The sequence below is a fragment of the Saccopteryx bilineata genome, chromosome 10, assembly GCF_036850765.1.
Source record: "Saccopteryx bilineata isolate mSacBil1 chromosome 10, mSacBil1_pri_phased_curated, whole genome shotgun sequence".
Classification (NCBI taxonomy): Eukaryota; Metazoa; Chordata; class Mammalia; order Chiroptera; family Emballonuridae; genus Saccopteryx; species Saccopteryx bilineata.
The window spans coordinates 65,675,463-65,693,073 of record NC_089499.1 but is presented as its reverse complement, the minus strand read 5'-3'; the positions used below and the strand labels follow the sequence as shown (position 1 = coordinate 65,693,073).

Genomic DNA, 17,611 nt, shown 5'->3' with positions numbered 1-17,611 from the left:
GGAAGATAGGAAATTGGGGGGCATTCAGATGCCGGGAAAACGCAGGGCAGAGTATTAACATGGGGCGAAGATGGGAATGCGATGGCCATTTACTTGGTTCCCGAGCTAAAAATATAGAAGGAAGGGTAGAGATCCGCGAGGATGTGAGTCTGCTCCAGTTAAAAGTGAAAGTATTTCGCCAGCAGTGACAGTTGAAGGAGGGGCGGTAGGATGGTGTTTTCCACCCCCTCCCCCTCTTCCGTCCTCCCTCGGTCTCTCCTCTTTCTGCACTTTGTCCAATGAAAGAAGGAGAGTTCGGGAGGTGAAAGTTCAACAGGAGGACAAACCCCCGTTTGCAAGAAAGCAGAAACCCGCTGGCTAGGGGTTTCCCCCCAGAATTCAGAGTTAGGTGAGTGCTGTGTGGGATGCGCATTTCCTCCCCCTCGGTGTCGTAGTCCCCGCAGGAAAGTGGGGTTAGATGCGCTTTGGAAGAAATTGGCCGGATCAGGAGCTGGGTTCTTCCGCGGCTTCTTTAGGAAACCGCCCAGGGGCTAGCATGTAGATCAGCAGTTTAACACAGGTACCTGCTTTGCAAGAGATTAGTCACTAAAAGCTTTGTCCAGTTCTTTGAAAAGGTGAGCTTTTTTTGTGTATGCAGTTTTGAACTTGGGTGGAATTTAGAAATTTGAAAGAGTAAATTAGGAGCCTGAATGAAATGTTTTGAAATATACATATAAATGTGTAAAACAAAAGACACTAGCATTTCTTTAACTTTTATCAACACAGAGAAGGAAGACTTTTGGTTTCCAAATGTGACTTAGAAAGATATAGAGCTCTATAGCTTGTTGTTAACGGAAATAATTTTCTTCAGACCATCACCCCGGATTCTGCCAAATACCCAATCCAATATTTCCAGCTACTGGCTGGCTGTTGTAGCAGGCCACCTCCCTATGAAAGTGATCTGAAGCCACCCCTGTGGATTCCTACAAAGTACTAGGAGGTGTAGTGATGGGGTGGGTGGGGCTGTGAGTACTGTCCCACTGGTCTTGAGACCAGCACAGTTGTAGATAATAAATATCCTGAAAAGGATATTATAAGTTCTTTTGGATAATTTTAAAAAAATATTGTAAATCATTCATTTACAGAAGTATTCAAAAATCTGTTTCAACAAAAGCATAAGACTACCACTTTATTTTACACACCTCGCTTTGCAGTATCCATTTTTGGAGTGATTGATTACATAATACTTTTTCTGTATCTTTTATCTTTATATGGATAAACTTTGGAAAATTGCTATGGCTTAAAATCTAAATGTTTATAAAATCTACTTTGCTTCTGGATACTCTTATTTTGTCTAATTACTTTTTAAAATTGATTAATTATGGCTAACAATCATATAGGTTTCAAACTGTATCTCTTGCAAGAAAAGTAACAAAGTCACTCACTGGTGCTACAGAAGAAAGACAAGGGAAAGTGCGCTAAGGTAATTCCAGTATAATAGATTCCTATCAAAAGCGTTCCGCACAAGATTCCATTTTGTCCAGACGACACCATCCACCAAATCTTTTAAACTAGAATCTAGATTAAAAAAAAAAAGTGTTTTGGTTTGAGTAGAACTTCCGAACTTCCTAGAGGTTCATGTTGTCTTTAAATCAAGACATTAAAACTTTAATGACACACCTACTGTGTTCTAGACCATACTGTAGGCACCGAAGAATACAAAGCATAAATAAAACTGTTGCCCTTGGGGAGCTCACAGTCTACGGCTGTCATCAGTAATAACAGCTGATATTGAATGTGTACTCTGATTTAGGCACTAGTGTAAAAGCTGGATGTCAACTCAGTTAATGCTTCAACAACATTTTAACATGACTGGAAATTCCATATGCTGTATATACATGCAATTAAATGGAAATCTACTAGGTAGTCGGTCTACTGGGGGCAGGGATTGTTTTTTGTTTCTAAAATGTTTTTACCACATACAACATGTTTATGGTATATGATGGGTTGCTGAGTTATAACTCAGGGGAATAGAAATTTATTCCTGGTCTGTAGAGATGAGGTCATGTTCTTATCTTGTTTTTCAGATTGAACAGTGAGTTTAAAAAAAATTACTAATATTGCCACGCTTAAATGATCTTTAGATTGCCACTAATTTTATTCTGCATTTGAACTGCCATAAAATCTACATTCACTTGTAAGTAAGGTGGGCCCAAGTCAGACTGGCAACAAGTTTTGCAGACAAAAGGAAATCCTGTTTGTAAATCCCATGATAATCAATTTTGTGTATAATACTATATGATGTGCCACCTTATTTTTAAAAACTCCATTAGAGGGAAACTTAACAGTGGCTTAACATCTTGATCATTTTCAACACTTAGTTTTACATTCATAGGGAGCACATTTTAATTTCTTTATCAGTAGTCAACTAGAAGTTTCTTTTTGTTAAATTAAAGCAAGAAGGGTTTTTAAATAAAAGGCATGGGGTAGGACGCCACCTTTTGGTAGTGAAACAAATAGAAATTTCTTTTTAAACAGATGTTCCTCACATTTCATTTTTAATTACACCAAGGCAAAGGTGTTTGTCCCCATTTTGTTATATTTTAAGTAACAGGGAAAAAACATTGTAGATGGAAAATTAGCAAATTATAGTTAACTGCAGCCAAAATTTCCCCAAAGGTATGAGCACATGTGTCCTGTCATATACTATTAACTCTAAGTCAAACAGCAACTTTGTTGTGCAAATCCTGTGTCATATTAATATACATACATGTTTTAGGGAACAAAAACTCGTGTGGATATTTGTCCCTTGATGAGATACCTCAGAGTTCCTGTAAGTGTAGAGTAAACAGAAACATGAAAATCACCTAATTCAGTGTTTCTTAAACTATAATTACCATCTTCCTAATTTTCACCATATCTACATAACATAATAGTTTCTGAATAATATGCTGAATTAATTGGAGTATAGTTATTATGGTAATTGTACTGAATATTTTCCTTTAATTCAACCTACTTGTTATTTATTTTTATATTACTACTTTAAATGAGAAATCAGTATCACTCTCCATAAATGTAAAACAATCACAGTGCAAAGTCATTGATTTCTCTTTGTTAGGGAGACTGGAAAAAAATTTAAAAATTAAAAATATTTTTTTATAAAAGAATGGCAAGTGCTGAGAAGAAGTGTTAATGGCGAGAGTGTCAATGGAGAATCTTGTTTTCTCTGTTTTCTGTGAACAGCCAGAAGGACTGAAAGCGACTGCAGAAGGAGTGACCTCAGTCTGTGACCCCATGGTATCTAGTGCCATCCCAGGGGCCAAGCTCCTACACTGTGAAATGAGCTTCGCCAAGTATGTTAAGTTACAGAGTAGAAAGCTGAGGCTCAGGGAGGTTAAGTTGCCCTCCAAGGCCAAATAATTGGTTAGTGGCTGGACAAGAATTAGAACCCAGGTGCCCTGGCACAGTGTTTATGCATATTTCCATCTCACACTTTCCACTTAACAAAAGTTATGTTCCTGCATCCTCACACATTATGAGGCCTGCCTGGTTTCTCAGAAACAGCCAACCTTCGTGTCACTTTATAGATGGAGAAGAAACAAGTCACAGAGAGTCAGGATCAAGTTCAATCCTTTACTTACTGTCTCCTCTCCCTCAGGTGGGGACAAACAAGGAGAAAAAAGGAGGGGAGAATGAGAACTAGAGAGAAGGGAAGGGTTTCACTGAAAGCTTACCACTCCTGTTTCTTTCCTAGAAGAGAAAAATGGCTGATGGAAGTTGTGTTTTAAAATAAGTGTGTCCTCTGCATCCTGCTGTTGCTATATGTCCACACCAGAAATCAACACAGAATCTCTTGTTTTAAAGTGCTCAAGATAGCCTGGGCCAGTTGGCTCAGCAGTAGAGTGTAGGCCCTGCATGTGGAAGTCTTGGGTTCAGTTCTCCTCCAGGACACACAGGAGAAGCGCTCAACTGCTTCTCCACCCCTCCCCCTCTCCTTTCTCTCTATCTCTCTCTTCCCCTCCTGCACCCAAGGCTCCATTGGAGCAAAGTTGGTCCCAGGCCCTGAGGATGGCTCCATGGCCTCGGCCTCAGGCGCTAGAATGGCTCTGGTTGCAACAGAGCAATGCCCCAGATGGGCAGAGCATCGCCCCCTAGTGGACATGCCAGGTGGCTCCCAGTTGGGCGCATGTGGGAATCTCTCTGTCTCCCCCCACTTCTCACTTCAGAAAAATACCAATAAATAAATAAATAAATAAATAAATAAATAAAAATAAAGTGTGCAAGATCATTAGGCACTTAGACACGTCACATTTGATAACTGAGTGTCTTGAAAAGCTAGTCATAATGAAAGGCCCTAGTTATAAAAAAGGGTTATCCTCAACAACAAAACTCATTCAAAGGTTCAGTATTAAAACTAGAGAGATTAGTACATTTTCTGAGCTTTTAATCACAGTTACAGAGATTGCATTTTCTGCTTTTCTCCTTTTAAGGGAACAATTCTATAAACAAACATGACTTGTAAATATTAATATTTTTTTCTAATTAGTCCTGGTGATAAGAGGTTGTTGATAACTGTCCCAATGGATTATAATCTCTAAGCTACAAAAAAGTACTTGGCGAATACCTCCACTCCAAAAGCTATTTTAGTCCCCTAACCCCTGAACATTTGCAATGCAACATGTTGGTAATTTGGAGATACATAAAGGGAATGTGAACAGCTCTATCCTACCTGCCAGAGACACTAGAACAATCTAGAGCCTTGCTATGCAAATTAGGCCTGCTGACCTGAAGCGTGGGAACCACCTGAGTACCTTAGAAACGCAGGCCCAGTCTAATTCCTAAACCTACTGAATTGAAATCTGTATTTTAACAAAATTACCCAGCTGAGTCTCACACATAAGAGTTTGAGAAATAGATCTACAATGCACCTAACCTCTAATAAACAGGCACTGTCTCGATGATCTTCATAGACTTAAGACTGTCAAGTTTAAACTGTTGGGCAGGTAGTCCTACATTCTGTCTGCCATACCTGGTTCTCCCAAAACTGGTGCCTCTTTAAAAATTTGTTGGTTCCTTATTTTCAACCACTTGCAAAGTTAAGCCACTAAATCACCTATGTAAACCATGATAATTCCTTTGACATTAATAGCAGGGTAACCTTTCTCTCCTGTTACCCCCAAAACACTGCTAATTGTCTTCTGGTTGTTTACCTTTGAATTGTTTTACGAGTGTTCAGTGAAAGATGGAAGATGCCCTCCACCAGGTCAGAAACAAATGCCAGACAGGTTTTGGGAAGGCTGAACACATGCTATGACTATACCTCGTTAGTAAAAGGGCTTTGCTTTCTTTGTTTTGTTTTCTTTCTTACGGAAGGGATGACGCCTCCATAATTATAGGTGTTGCTGTGTAAGACCCAGAGTGTTTTCCAAACCACTGAGGGGCCACTCCTCCCACAGTCCATAAGCTGTGCCCCAGTTGGATTCTCTTTCCAGTTCTCTACACAGTTTATAAAGACACATCTAACCACCACTAGCTTTATATTAAGTATAATGAAAGGAAAGAGGATCCTATCCAAGTATGGCTACTTCCTGAATAAACATGAAGGAATCACAAAAACCTCACAGCTGATGGTTAATTTGTTTCTGTGAAGTCTTCAAGACTACAGTTAGTTACTTTACCTTCCTAATAAGATCACAGGTTACTTTTGTAACCTCCCCCCTTAAAATAATTAAAACTATTGTTTTAATGCTATCCTAAGGCAGTAATTATTAAGTCTCTGAGTGGGTAATTGTGTATCTGAATTCAAAATAAGATTTCACATGTAAAGCAAAGTTTGATTATGATCTCTGAAAAGAGTTTTGGCTTATATTTAGAACCTACAAGTACCGGCTCACTGTTACAATAGGCATTGTTCCATATGCTGGAGACAAACTGTGTTTGTACAAGAAGAGAAATGAGGCAGGTCTTCCCACCTTCAGGCACAGTGATTCTGTATGTTCCAAATTACAGAAGATTTCAGAAGAGGCTGAATACTAAGCATGGGAATATGCTGATATTTTTGTTATGCTAAATTTAGGATTTTTTAAAAAGTAACATCTATAAAGTAGCTTTCAAGAGAAGCTTCCTCTCCTTCATAATGTTCTTGAGCCACTGTTGAAATAAGAAAGCCATACAATGGTTAAAAATCTGATACCCCCAAGGCTACTGTGAATCCCGTGGTAATGAATTGGAGTTGAAAGTAATCATATGAACAATTTATATACATATATTTACAAATAACTAGGTACAGAAATCTGTAGGTGTGTGTATATAAATACATATTTTCTAACTCTGTCCATTGAAAGGAGATAGAAGCAACACATATACCTCAATAACAATGAGCACACCTAACATCCAGATCTTGGTTTCTAAATACCTTTCTCCTAAAAAAGAAACCAGGGGCCCTGGCCGGTTGGCTCAGCGGTAGAGCGTCAGCCTAGCGTGCGGAGGACCCGGGTTCGATTCCCGGCCAGGGCACATAGGAGAAGCGCCCATTTGCTTCTCCACCCCTCCGCCGCGCCTTCCTCTCTGTCTCTCTCTTCCCTTCCCGCAGCCAAGGCTCCATTGGAGCAAAGATGGCCCGGGCGCTGGGGATGGCTCTGTGGCCTCTGCCTCAGACGCTAGAGTGGCTCTGGTCACAACATGGCGACGCCCAGGGTGGGCAGAGCATCGCCCCCTGGTGGGCAGAGTGTCGCCCCCTGGTGGGCGTGCCGGGTGGATCCCGGTCGGGCGCATGCGGGAGTCTGTCTGACTGTCTCTCCCTGTTTCCAGCTTCAGAAAAATGCAAAAAAAAAAAAAAAAGAAACCAGGGATGATTCTTGGAGAACTAGTTAATTTCAGGCTGGGATGGGGTGGGGGCAGGGAAAGAAAAAATAAGCTTGGAGCATCTTGTGGTTCTGAAAGTACAAATAAACAAACAAACAAAAAATGGTGGTAGTGTGGAGAAGGACTTACTGACAAGGCATAGTAGCCAACCTGAACGAGTTCCCCAATGCCCAAGTTGAGATGTCTTTAACAAGGAAAGAAATAACAATAGCATTGAATTATATCACACACATTTGTATGTGTATATGTACACATACATAAATAAATGGGAAAGTGACAACTCTTACAGAAAATTAGTGGGGTCCAGCGATCTGTTTTAACATGTTTTCCCCAGTGATACTGATGTCACAGCTTAGAGATCTCAACCACACAACTTATCATTATTTGTATGTAATTGGGGAATTTGAGCACACAGGCCTCAACTAAAAGGGGCACATGCTGATCGTCCACACCAAGAAAGCAAGCCCAGGGCAGGAAGAACTTTTGAATTTTCAAGAGAGGCAAGAAATCTGGTTTTTATCCATATAGTCCTCAGTTGGTGGTGGTGGGGGGGACTGTGGAAATAAGTATTCTTAGAAGTTCACCAGCTGGTTATGATGTATATGTAGATTTGGAATCCTTCTGCAGGGCTTTTCAATTGTTTTCTATCCTGGGACTATTTCCATTTTAAATTTAAAGAGAGCAGGGTGAACAGTAGTATAGTGAATATAGACAACAATATTGTACTATAATTATGTAATGTAATATAGCTACAAAGGCAATCAGATTACACTATATAAACATATCAAATTAAGAGGATGTATACCTTCAATTTATACAGTGTCATATGTCAGATATATCCAGGGAAAAAATAAAGAGGACAAGACATAAAGGAAGAAATCAGGGCATTGTAACATTGCAAAGGGCTCCTAGAAGCCATAGAGTTTAACTTACTTGTTCTCCACATGTGAAAACAGTCACAGAGAGGCCCTGGCTGGATGGCTCAGTGGATAAAGTGTCAACCAATGTGTCGTGGTCTGAAGTTCAGTTCCCGGTCAGGGCACATATGAGAAGTAACCAATGAGTACACAACCAAATAGAACAACTAAATGGGACAAATTGATGCTTCCCTCTCTCTTCCTTCCCTTTTTTCTCTTTCTCTCTCCCTCTCAAATTAATGGCAGAAAAAAAAGCTGAAATGCCTCAGAGCTAGACAGGCAGGGTAAGGTCACTGGCAGAGTGGAGCACCAGATACACCTGCGTGAAAATCCCAGCACCAGACTTACCAGTGTGTCACTTGGGGCAAGTTCCTGAGCCTTTCCAAGTCTCTGTCTGCTCCTTGGTAAAAGAGCAGTAGTAACTGTACATACCTTTTTTTCCTTGAAGTATAGTTGTCATTTAATATTATATTAGTTTCAAGGTGTATAACATAGTGATTCAACATCTATCTTATGTGATCATTGCACTAAGGGCAGTAACCATCTGTCATGATACAAAGATATCATGATATTACTATATTTCTCTAAGCTGTACTTTACACCCCTGTGACGTGTTTATTTGAAAGTTATGAGGATAGGGAAAATAGTCAATAATTGGAGATCTGTACTTCTTTCTTAATTCCTTCATCTTTTTCACCCACTGTCCAACCTTCTTCCAGTCTGGAAACCATCAGCTTGTTCTATGGATCTGTTTCTGTTTTGTTTGTTCATTTGTTTTGTTCTTAAGATTCCACATATAGGCCCTGGCCGGTTGGCTCAGTGGTAGAGCGTTGGCCTGGCGTGCAGAAGTCCCGGGTTCGATTCCCGGCCAGGGCACACAGGAGAAGCGCCCATCTGCATCTCCACCCCTCCCCCTCTCCTTCCTCTCTGTCTCTCTCTCTTTTCCTCCGGCAGCCTAGGCTCCATTGGAGCAAAGATGGCCCGGGCGCTGGGGATGGCTCCTTGGCCTCTGCCCCAGGCGCTAGAGTGGCTCTGGTCACGGCAGAGCATCGCCCCCTGGTGGGCAGAGCGTCGCCCCCTGATGGGCATGCCGAGTGGATCCCGGTCAGGCGCATGCGGGAGTCTGTCTGACTGTCTCTCCCCATTTCCAGCTTCAGAGAAATACAAAATAATAAATAAATTTAAAAAAAAAAGATTCCACATATAAGTGAGATCACATGGTATTTGTCTTTCTATATCTGACTTATTTTACTTCATATAATACCCTCTCTAGGTCACCCATGTTGTTGCAAATATCAAGATTTCATTTCTTATTCTGAATATTGTTTCATTGTGCATGTGTATCTGTGTGTGCATGTATGCATGCCTGAAAGTGAGTGTGTGCAGATATATGTAAAATTGCATATATGTAAAATTGTGGGTACTTAGGTTGAACATAGGAGTGCATATATCTTTTTGAATTAGTGTTTTGGATTTCTTCTGATAAATACCCAGAAGTGGAATTGCTGGGTTATAAGGTTGTTCTACTTTTAAATTTTTTCAGGACCCTCATATTGTTCTCCACAGTGGCTGCACCAGTTTGCAATCCCACCAGCAGTGCAGGAGGGCTCCTGTTTCTCCACCTCCACTCCAATACTTGTTTGTTGATTTATAGATGAAAGCCATCTGACAGTTGTGAGGTGATAGATATCATAGTTTTAATTTGCATTTTTTTATGTTTAGTGACTGAGTATCTTTGCATATGTCTTGACCATCTATCTATATGTCCTCCTTGAAGAAATGTCTATTCAAGTCTGACCAGGCGGTGGCGCAGTGGATAGAGTGTTGGACTGGGATGCAGAGGACCCAGGTTCGAGATCCCGAGGTCGCCAGTTTGAGCGTGGGCTCATCTGGTTTGAGATAAAAGCCCACCAGCTTGAACCCAAGGTTGCTGGCTCCAGCAAGGGGTTACTCAGTCTGCTGAAGGCCCGCAGTCAAGGCCCATATGAGAAAGCAATCAATGAACAGCTAAGGTGTTGCATCGTGCAATGAAACACTAATGATTGATGCTTCTCATCTCTCTCCGTTCCTGTTTGCCTGTCCCTGTCTATCCCTCTCTCTGACTCACTCTCTGTCTCTGTAAAAAAGAAATGTCTATTCAGGTCCTCTGCCCACTTTTTAATTGGATTTTTTATGTTCAGTTATATGAGTTCTTTATATAGTTTGGATATTAATCACTTATTGGGTATATAATTTGCAAAACCTCCTATTCAGTAGGTTGTTTTTCTTTTTGTTGATGGTTTCTTTCACTGTCCAAAAAGCTTTTTAGTTTGCTGTAGTCTCACTTGTTTATTTTTCTTTTGTTGCCATTGTCTGAGGAGACATGTGTCAAAAAATATTGCTAAGAGCAATGTCAAAAAATTTACTGCCTATGTTTTCTTTCAGGAATTTTATGGTCTCGGGTCTTACATTTAATGCTTTAATCCATTTTGAGTTTATATTTGTATATGGTGTAAGGAACTGGTTCAACTTCAGGTTTTTTCATGGATCTATCTAGTTTTCCCAACATCATTATTGAAGAGACTGTCTTTTCCGTATTGTATATTCCTACATCCTTTGTCAGAGGTTAATTGACCTTACAGGTGTGGGTTTATTTCTGGGCTCTCTATTCATTCCGTTGACCTATGTGTCTGTTTTTATGCCAGTACCAGGCTCTTTTGATTACTATGGCCTTGTAGTATAGTTTGATATCAGGACACCTCTACCTTTGTTCTTCTTCCTCAGGATTGTTTTGACTATTAGACATCTTGTTTAGTTCCATATAAATTTTAGAATTATTTGTTCTAATTCTTTGGAAAATGCCCTTTATATTTTGATAGGGTTTGCATTGATTCTGTACATTGCTTTGAATAGTATGAATGATATTAATTCTTCCAATTTATGAGCACAGCATATACAGCCTTCCATTCACTTGTGTCTTCAATTTCTTTCATCAGTATCTTATAGTTTTCAGAGTAGAGGTCTTTTGCCTCTTTTGTCAAATTTATTCCTAGATACTTTTTTGGGAGGGAGCAATTGTAAAGATACTGTTTTCTTAATTTCTCTTTCTGATAGTTCATTCTTAGTGTATAGGAACATCTCTGATTTCTGTATATTAATTTTGTATACTGCAGACTTACTGAATCCATCGATTAGCTCTAGCAGTGTTTGGCATCGTCGCACGCCTCTCAGCGGGCTGCTAGGGGGAGTGCGAAAGGTGGTGTGTGCAGCGCTGGGCCCAGGGCTGGCACACAGGAGACGTTCAAAACATTTTAGAGCATTTGGAAGAAGCAGAGCTTGATTCAAAACCCAGGAATTTATCTCTCTGTTCAGGATTTCTCCCAGTATCCACAGAAGAAATTCTAGGACTTGGAGCTCGGATGGAGTAGAATTTTGTCTGTGTTTCTCAATGCTTTTCAAATAATTCCACTTGGGTTGCCTGCCCCATCCACTTCTGGAATCAGCTCTGCCTCGGGTTGACTAATTCTTTTTTTTTTTTTTTCAGAGACAGAGAGAGAGAGTCAGAGAGAGGGATAGACAGGGACAGACAGACAGGAACGAAGAGATGAGAAGCATCAATCATTAGTTTTCGTTGCGCATTGCGACACCTTAGCTGTTCATTGATTGCTTTCTCATATGTGCCTTGACCACGGCCTTCAGCTGATCAAGTAACCCCTTGCTCAAGCCAGCGACCTTGGGTCCAAGCTGGTGAGCTTTTGCTCAAACAAGATGAGCCCGTGCTCAAGCTGGCGACCTCAGGGTCTCGAACCTGGGTCCTCAGAATCCCAGTTCGACGCTCTATCCACTGCACCACCGCCTGGTCAGGCTTGACTAATTCTTTATGCAAGAAATAAGATAGAGATATGTTTTTCAAGTAAGAACTGGAAAACAGCAGCAGAAGAGTCACCTTCCCAGGCAGAGACATTCTTGTGAAACTGCGTGGGCTCCCTTCAGATCCAGATTTCTTATGCTTTGCACTATTGACATTTGAGACTGGATCGTTCTTTGCTGTAGAGGACCATCCTATGCACTGTAGTACATTTAGCAGCATTCCTGGCCTCTGCCTACTAGATGCCAGGTGCTCTACCTACTCCGCAGTCGTGACAATCAAAAATGTCTCCAGATGTTGCCAGAAGTTCTCTGGGAGCAAAAACTGTCCTGAAGTGAGGGTCACTATTCAAGGTGCCCCCAGAGCAGTCAGGCAGGACTCTCTCTGGACCACCAGTATTCCTCTCCCCACCACTGGTATCTATCTGATAACTTCCCCCATAAGGAAGAACAGAAATCAGTCTCATTTCTACTTATGACTGAGTAATCAAATAATTTTCTTTTCAAAACAGCGTGGCTTAAGATGATGCTCTTTGTAATTGGAGCCCAAGAGCTCAGGTGGGCTCCACAGCCATCATTAGTCATCCCACCCCCTCTTCAGTGCTGACAAAGCTCTTTGCAGTGATGCTTGTTCTTTCAAAATCAAGTGGACCTTGTTAGAGACCATGACCCCATAAACAGTGTCCGATATTTGTGTCAGACTCATAGCTCTCAATCTAAAAGCATTCAGTAAAGGATACACTGATGAATAGAATTAGAATTTTAGGGTATTGCTCTTATAAAGTGACACATGGTATTTAAATTTGGTAGAAACTTCATCTGAATGTTCTAATTAAAATTCCTCTTCCTCTGAGAAGTTCAAGGACATTTGCATCTCAGGTAGGAAGCTATGAAACCAACTGTCCAGTTTATCATGTGGAAGGAAGGGTCAGCGCCTATCACAGATTCTACCTTCTCAATACCAACTCATTCTTTTCTCTGTGGCTCCTGAACAATCATGGAACCCAGCATGTTGTTGCTGTTTTAATGGCCAATAATGGAAATGTCTGAATGGTTACTAGATGGATGAAACAATTTGAGGAAAATAAGTTTGCTTCTGAGACCTTTGCTAACCTTGGCATTTTTGATGGTTTTACAATCTAACATGATTCTAAGAATTCAGGTCAACTTTGGAGGCACCCTCTTAGAGAAGCAGAAGTGAGCATCTGCCAAGGCCCCCACACGACACATGATGTCAGCTTCACTCAATCATTCTGCCGACAGATGTTCATTCATTGCATATTGCTGTGTACCAGTCGCTGTTGTAAACATTAAGAAAGAGTATTAAATGAAAGATAAAAATCTTTGCCTTCAGGGCACTTACATTCTTATGATTTTTCAATGGAGCACATTTTTAGAAGAAGTTAGAAGCTGTAGCCACCAATATAAACTGAACACATCAGCAGAGAGAATGTATTTTGTTAGAATTATCACTTAAACTATAAGACAACCTTTGCAGATATTGAGGCAGTGGATAAAAAAGGATAAATTAATGAGTTATGGTAAAATGATCATTAAGAACCTACCACAAAGGCCCTGGCCAGTTGGCTCAGTGGTAGAGCGTCAGCCTGGCGTGCAGGAGTTCTGGGTTCAATTCCCGGCCAGGGCACACAGGAGAAGTGCCCATCTGCTTCTCCACCCCTCCCTCTCTCCTTCCTCTCTGTCTCTCTCTTCACTTCCCACAGCCAAGGCTTCACTGGAGCAAAGTTTGCCCGGGCGCTGAGGATGGCTCTGTGGCCTCTGCCTCAGGCACTAGAATGGCCCTGGTTGCAACAGAGCAATGCCCCAGATGGGCAGAGCATCGCCCCCTGGTGGGCATGCCGGGTGGATCCCAGTTGGGCGCATGCAGGAATCTGTCTGACTGCCTCCCCGTTTCCAACTTCAGAAAAATACACACACACACACACACACACACACACACACACACACACACACACAAAAGAACCTACCACAAAGACGTTTGTAAAGCCAGTATCCATGGCCACCATCACAGCCTCCCGGCCCATGCAGGTTCACATTGGATTTGGACAGTCGGTAAAGAAACAATGAAGCCAAAAACTGGTGGGCCATCATCTTTAATCCTAGCTTGCACCCAGCGGGCAAGTAAAAACACACACTGGGCTCCAAAACCCACTCATTCAGTGCTCACAAAGCTACTGGCTTATCCAAGTTTCCTAGAATCAAAGGTTTCTAGCTCACCAGACTTATTCACCTCTGTTCCCATCTCCTTCTCCCTACACAGACTCTGCACAAATTGGCTTCTCACTCAGCACTCCACCATCTTGGCTGCTTCTCCTGGCCTCCTCCACGTGGCCTTTCTCTGCTCTCCTCTCTGCTCTCTCCTCTAATGCTAATCTCAGGAACCGAAAGAGCAAGCTCCCAGCCTGCCCATTTTATAGTGCAGAAATCAAAACCTTTAATCCAATATACAAAATAGGGAAGTCTCCGATACAAAGTCCACCCCACATCAAAAAGGGTGGGAAAGACTTAGTCCTAAAACCAAGCCCCAGGCTACAAGGATCCTGCCTGCCCACAGCCCACCCCAAGCACACATTAATATATTACGCCCATTCCAAGCATAAGGGCAACTAATATCATCACCTGGGAGACGGGCTTCCACATGGGCAGCGCCATCTTTAACAAAGTAAGCATAATATATTTTATCTACCCAACAGTTACTATACCAACTGTGGAAAGATCAGGCACTCTGAAAATACATGGAGCCTCCAACTTAACTTAAGAAGAAGTACATAGATCCTAGAAAAATTCAGAAAACCAAATGATGCCAAAATTTGTGTTTTTAGAATGGAAGGAGGTGATGAGAGAGAGACAAACAGAGAGAAGGAGGGAGAGGAAGAAAGAGAATACATCTCTTTGTGGCAAGTAAGCTATGGCATTCCATTGAAAAGAGTCTGGGGCCCAGAGAGAAATGGTGGGAGGAGGATTGTGATTCTGGTATACATGCAAGACTCCAATTCGCATAACAAAACCAGTCTTCCCTCCAGGAACAGAGAATATCCTATTCTGCTTGTCTTAGGACACAGAATAGCAGGAGGTAGAAGAGGCCAATCAAATCTTCTTTGGTTGTCCCAGCAGGGGCTGGGGCAACATGAATCTTACATTCCATGGGAAAACATGGTGCATTTTGTGGGTCAGAATTTAGAAGTTAGATTTCTGGAGAGGAGCTGATAATGGTCTATATAATTTATATTTTTCATCCCTAAGGAAGCAGCAACATCTACGTTCCAAAGAAATCAAGCATGGTTGGCCCGCTGTTTGCCTCATGGATCTCTGCTGGCTGAAGGGTCACATGTTTCTGAATGTCTGGAAGTATATTACCCAATGGTTGGTTTGTTTCTATCTTCCCCGTAAACAGTTTGGGCTCCTTCTGGGGAAAAGAAGTAACACAAACAGAAAAAACATACATGGGCTCTCATAAATGCTCTGTTCCAATATCCAGGGTAGCCAGATTATTCTAGGGCTTTATTCTGGGGCAAAAAAAATCATAAAGAGGAAAAGTCGAGCTTTTCGCACAGTTTCATCTCATGCTCAGTAGTGAATAATATGTTTAAAAATTTACAATAGCTCTTTGGTTATATGGCATTGTTGCCTTTCCTGGTTTATAATGAAAGAAAATATAGTTAAGAATTCCATCCTCTCTGGTGTCATTACAAATTTTTCTGTCTAAAATCTACCTATGTCAGGATTGTCTTTCTTTAAGGTACTATTCTGCCTATTTTATGTGTTGGCGATACAGTTTCTCTACACCTTTCATGCTGTACTAAGGGCACTAGAGGCACCACCTGGTTGTTTCATCTCCCTGGCATGCTTATTTTCTTCAAACTCTTTGCAGAGCTGGATCTTCTAGCCTTCATTTTTCAGTTGAAATGTCAACTCTTCGGGCCTTGGCCGGATAGCTCAATTGGATAGAGCATCATCCCAAAACAACAAGATTGCAGATTCGATCCCAAGTCAGGGCGCATACTGGAAGCAACCAATGAAGGGACAACTAAGTGGAACAACAAATGAATACTTTTCTTCTTCTCTCTTCCCTTCTCTTCTTCTCCCTTCCCCTCTCTGTCTCTCTAAAATCAACCAATGAATTAAAAAAAAATTTCACCTCTTCAGAGAAAACTTCCCTGACCTCATCCATATCAGTATCTAAAATTCTGACCTGTTTGTTGATTTATTTACTCATTTATTTCTGGTTCCTTCTCTAGAAATAAGCTCCATGAGGCCAGAGACTTGTTCACTTTTTCTCACTATAAATTCCTCAGAGGTATATAGTGAGTACATAAATATTTGAGTGAGTGAATGAACAAACAAATGAATTAACTAAGTGATAAGATCCCTGCCATTAGGAGACCCTGCCTCATTTGGATGTTACTTCCTTCACTATAAAATAATGGTGATAACACCTAACTCAGAAATGAGATTTTGAGTGGAAATTAAGTTCCTGTTAACAGGAACCCCAAAGACAAGAGTGTGGCTGTCCTGAACAGAGCCATGGAGGTGCTGAGAAAGCTGGAAGGGAGGTCCAAAGAAGTGAGCTAGCTGGGGAGGACTTCAAGCGCCACACTGGGGTTTTCCACTCACCTGGGACTACACCAAAGCCCATGTGTCAGACCTAGAGGACAAAGAGAAGCTTGGGTCTCTGGTGATCTGTATCTCCTAGTTCAACATATGTATTTACACATGTTCTTCTAGATGTAAAGTTTCACCTGGACCCCCAAATCACTAAGACTTTTTAATTATATGAGGAAGCACACAAGAGAACTTTCAAAGTCATTTAGAATTAGAAATGTATATCATAGAGAATAAAGCCAGGCAAATACGTCAGATTTTAAACACATAGGCATAACTATAAAATAATGCAAATGAATACACACACCTGAATTTATGGTTCCAAATATGTGCACTACTACTATTTCCATTAAAAATAGTCACCTTGAAGATCTCTGCTCTTATTCCAACAATGATTTCATTCATCAAACCATATTTGAATCTCCCTTTTTAGAATCTCCAAGAGAAAATTAGACACTGATTAAAACATTGCCTCTTAGCCCTGGCCGGTTGGCTCAGCGTTAGAGCGTCGGCCTGGCGTGCGGGAGACCCGGGTTCGATTCCTGGCCAGGGCACATAGGAGAAGCACCCATTTGCTTCTCCACCCCCTCCCCTCCTTCCTCTCTGTCTCTCTCTTCCCCTCCCGCAGCCAAGGCTCCATTGGAGCAAAGATGGCCCGGGCGCTAGGGATGGCTCCTTGGCCTCTGCCCCAGGCACTAGAGTGGCTCTAGTTGCGGCAGAGCGACGCCCAAGAGGGGCAGAGCATCGCCCCCTGGTGGGCAGAGCGTCGCCCCTGGTGGGCGTGCCGGGTAGATCCCGGTCGGGCGCATGCGGGAGTCTGTCTGACTGTCTCTCCCCGTTTCCAGCTTCAGAAAAATACAAAAACCAAATAAACAAACAAACAAAAAAAACCCATTGCCTCTTATGTTAAATTTAGCTACATGGCTCTGCTTGATTTGTGAAAATGACCAAACAAATTCAAAGCATGTTGGGTCTGGGGGAGCAGGCAATCAAGTAGGTGATTCCTAGTGTTCTCCTAAAATAATGAAGCCTGGGTTTCTTGTCTGGTTCAGAGAGTAGCTTTAAATGCAGTAATCACTGGTAGCATCACTGAAGCAAGCATATAATTTCCCAAGGTAGGAAATCTTGGAAGATAACATTCTTCTGGTTCTATAATATGTAATATGTTTATTTTAAATTTCCATGTGATTACTTACAGAACCACCTTATTTGGTTTATTCATTTATTCATTTATTTATTTTTGAATAAATTTATTCATTCATTCATTCATTCATTTATTTTTGAATTATTTCATTGATTGCCCTCCCAAATGTGCCTTGACTGGGGACTAGAGCAGAGCGAATGATCCCTTGCTCAAGCCAGCAACCTCGGGCTCAAGCTGG

At 41.5% G+C, this 17,611-nt stretch overlaps 1 protein-coding gene and 1 long non-coding RNA gene across 2 annotated transcripts in view; one reads left to right on the top strand and one right to left on the bottom strand.

Moving 5' to 3' along the window:
* Window positions 1–178, bottom strand: part of FOXP1 (forkhead box P1) — a 671,570-nt gene extending 671,392 nt beyond the window's left edge. The window contains exon 1 of the mRNA XM_066245805.1: window positions 94–178. The gene's annotated coding sequence lies outside the window, so the exon portion shown is untranslated. The remainder of the gene's footprint in view (window positions 1–93) is intronic.
* Window positions 179–285: 107 nt separating this feature from the next.
* On the top strand, window positions 286–15,020 carry LOC136314649 (uncharacterized). Its single transcript, XR_010727347.1, has 3 exons — window positions 286–388; window positions 14,450–14,528; window positions 14,871–15,020. It is a non-coding gene; the product is annotated as an uncharacterized lncRNA (long non-coding RNA).
* The last annotated feature ends 2,591 nt before the right edge of the window (window positions 15,021–17,611 follow it).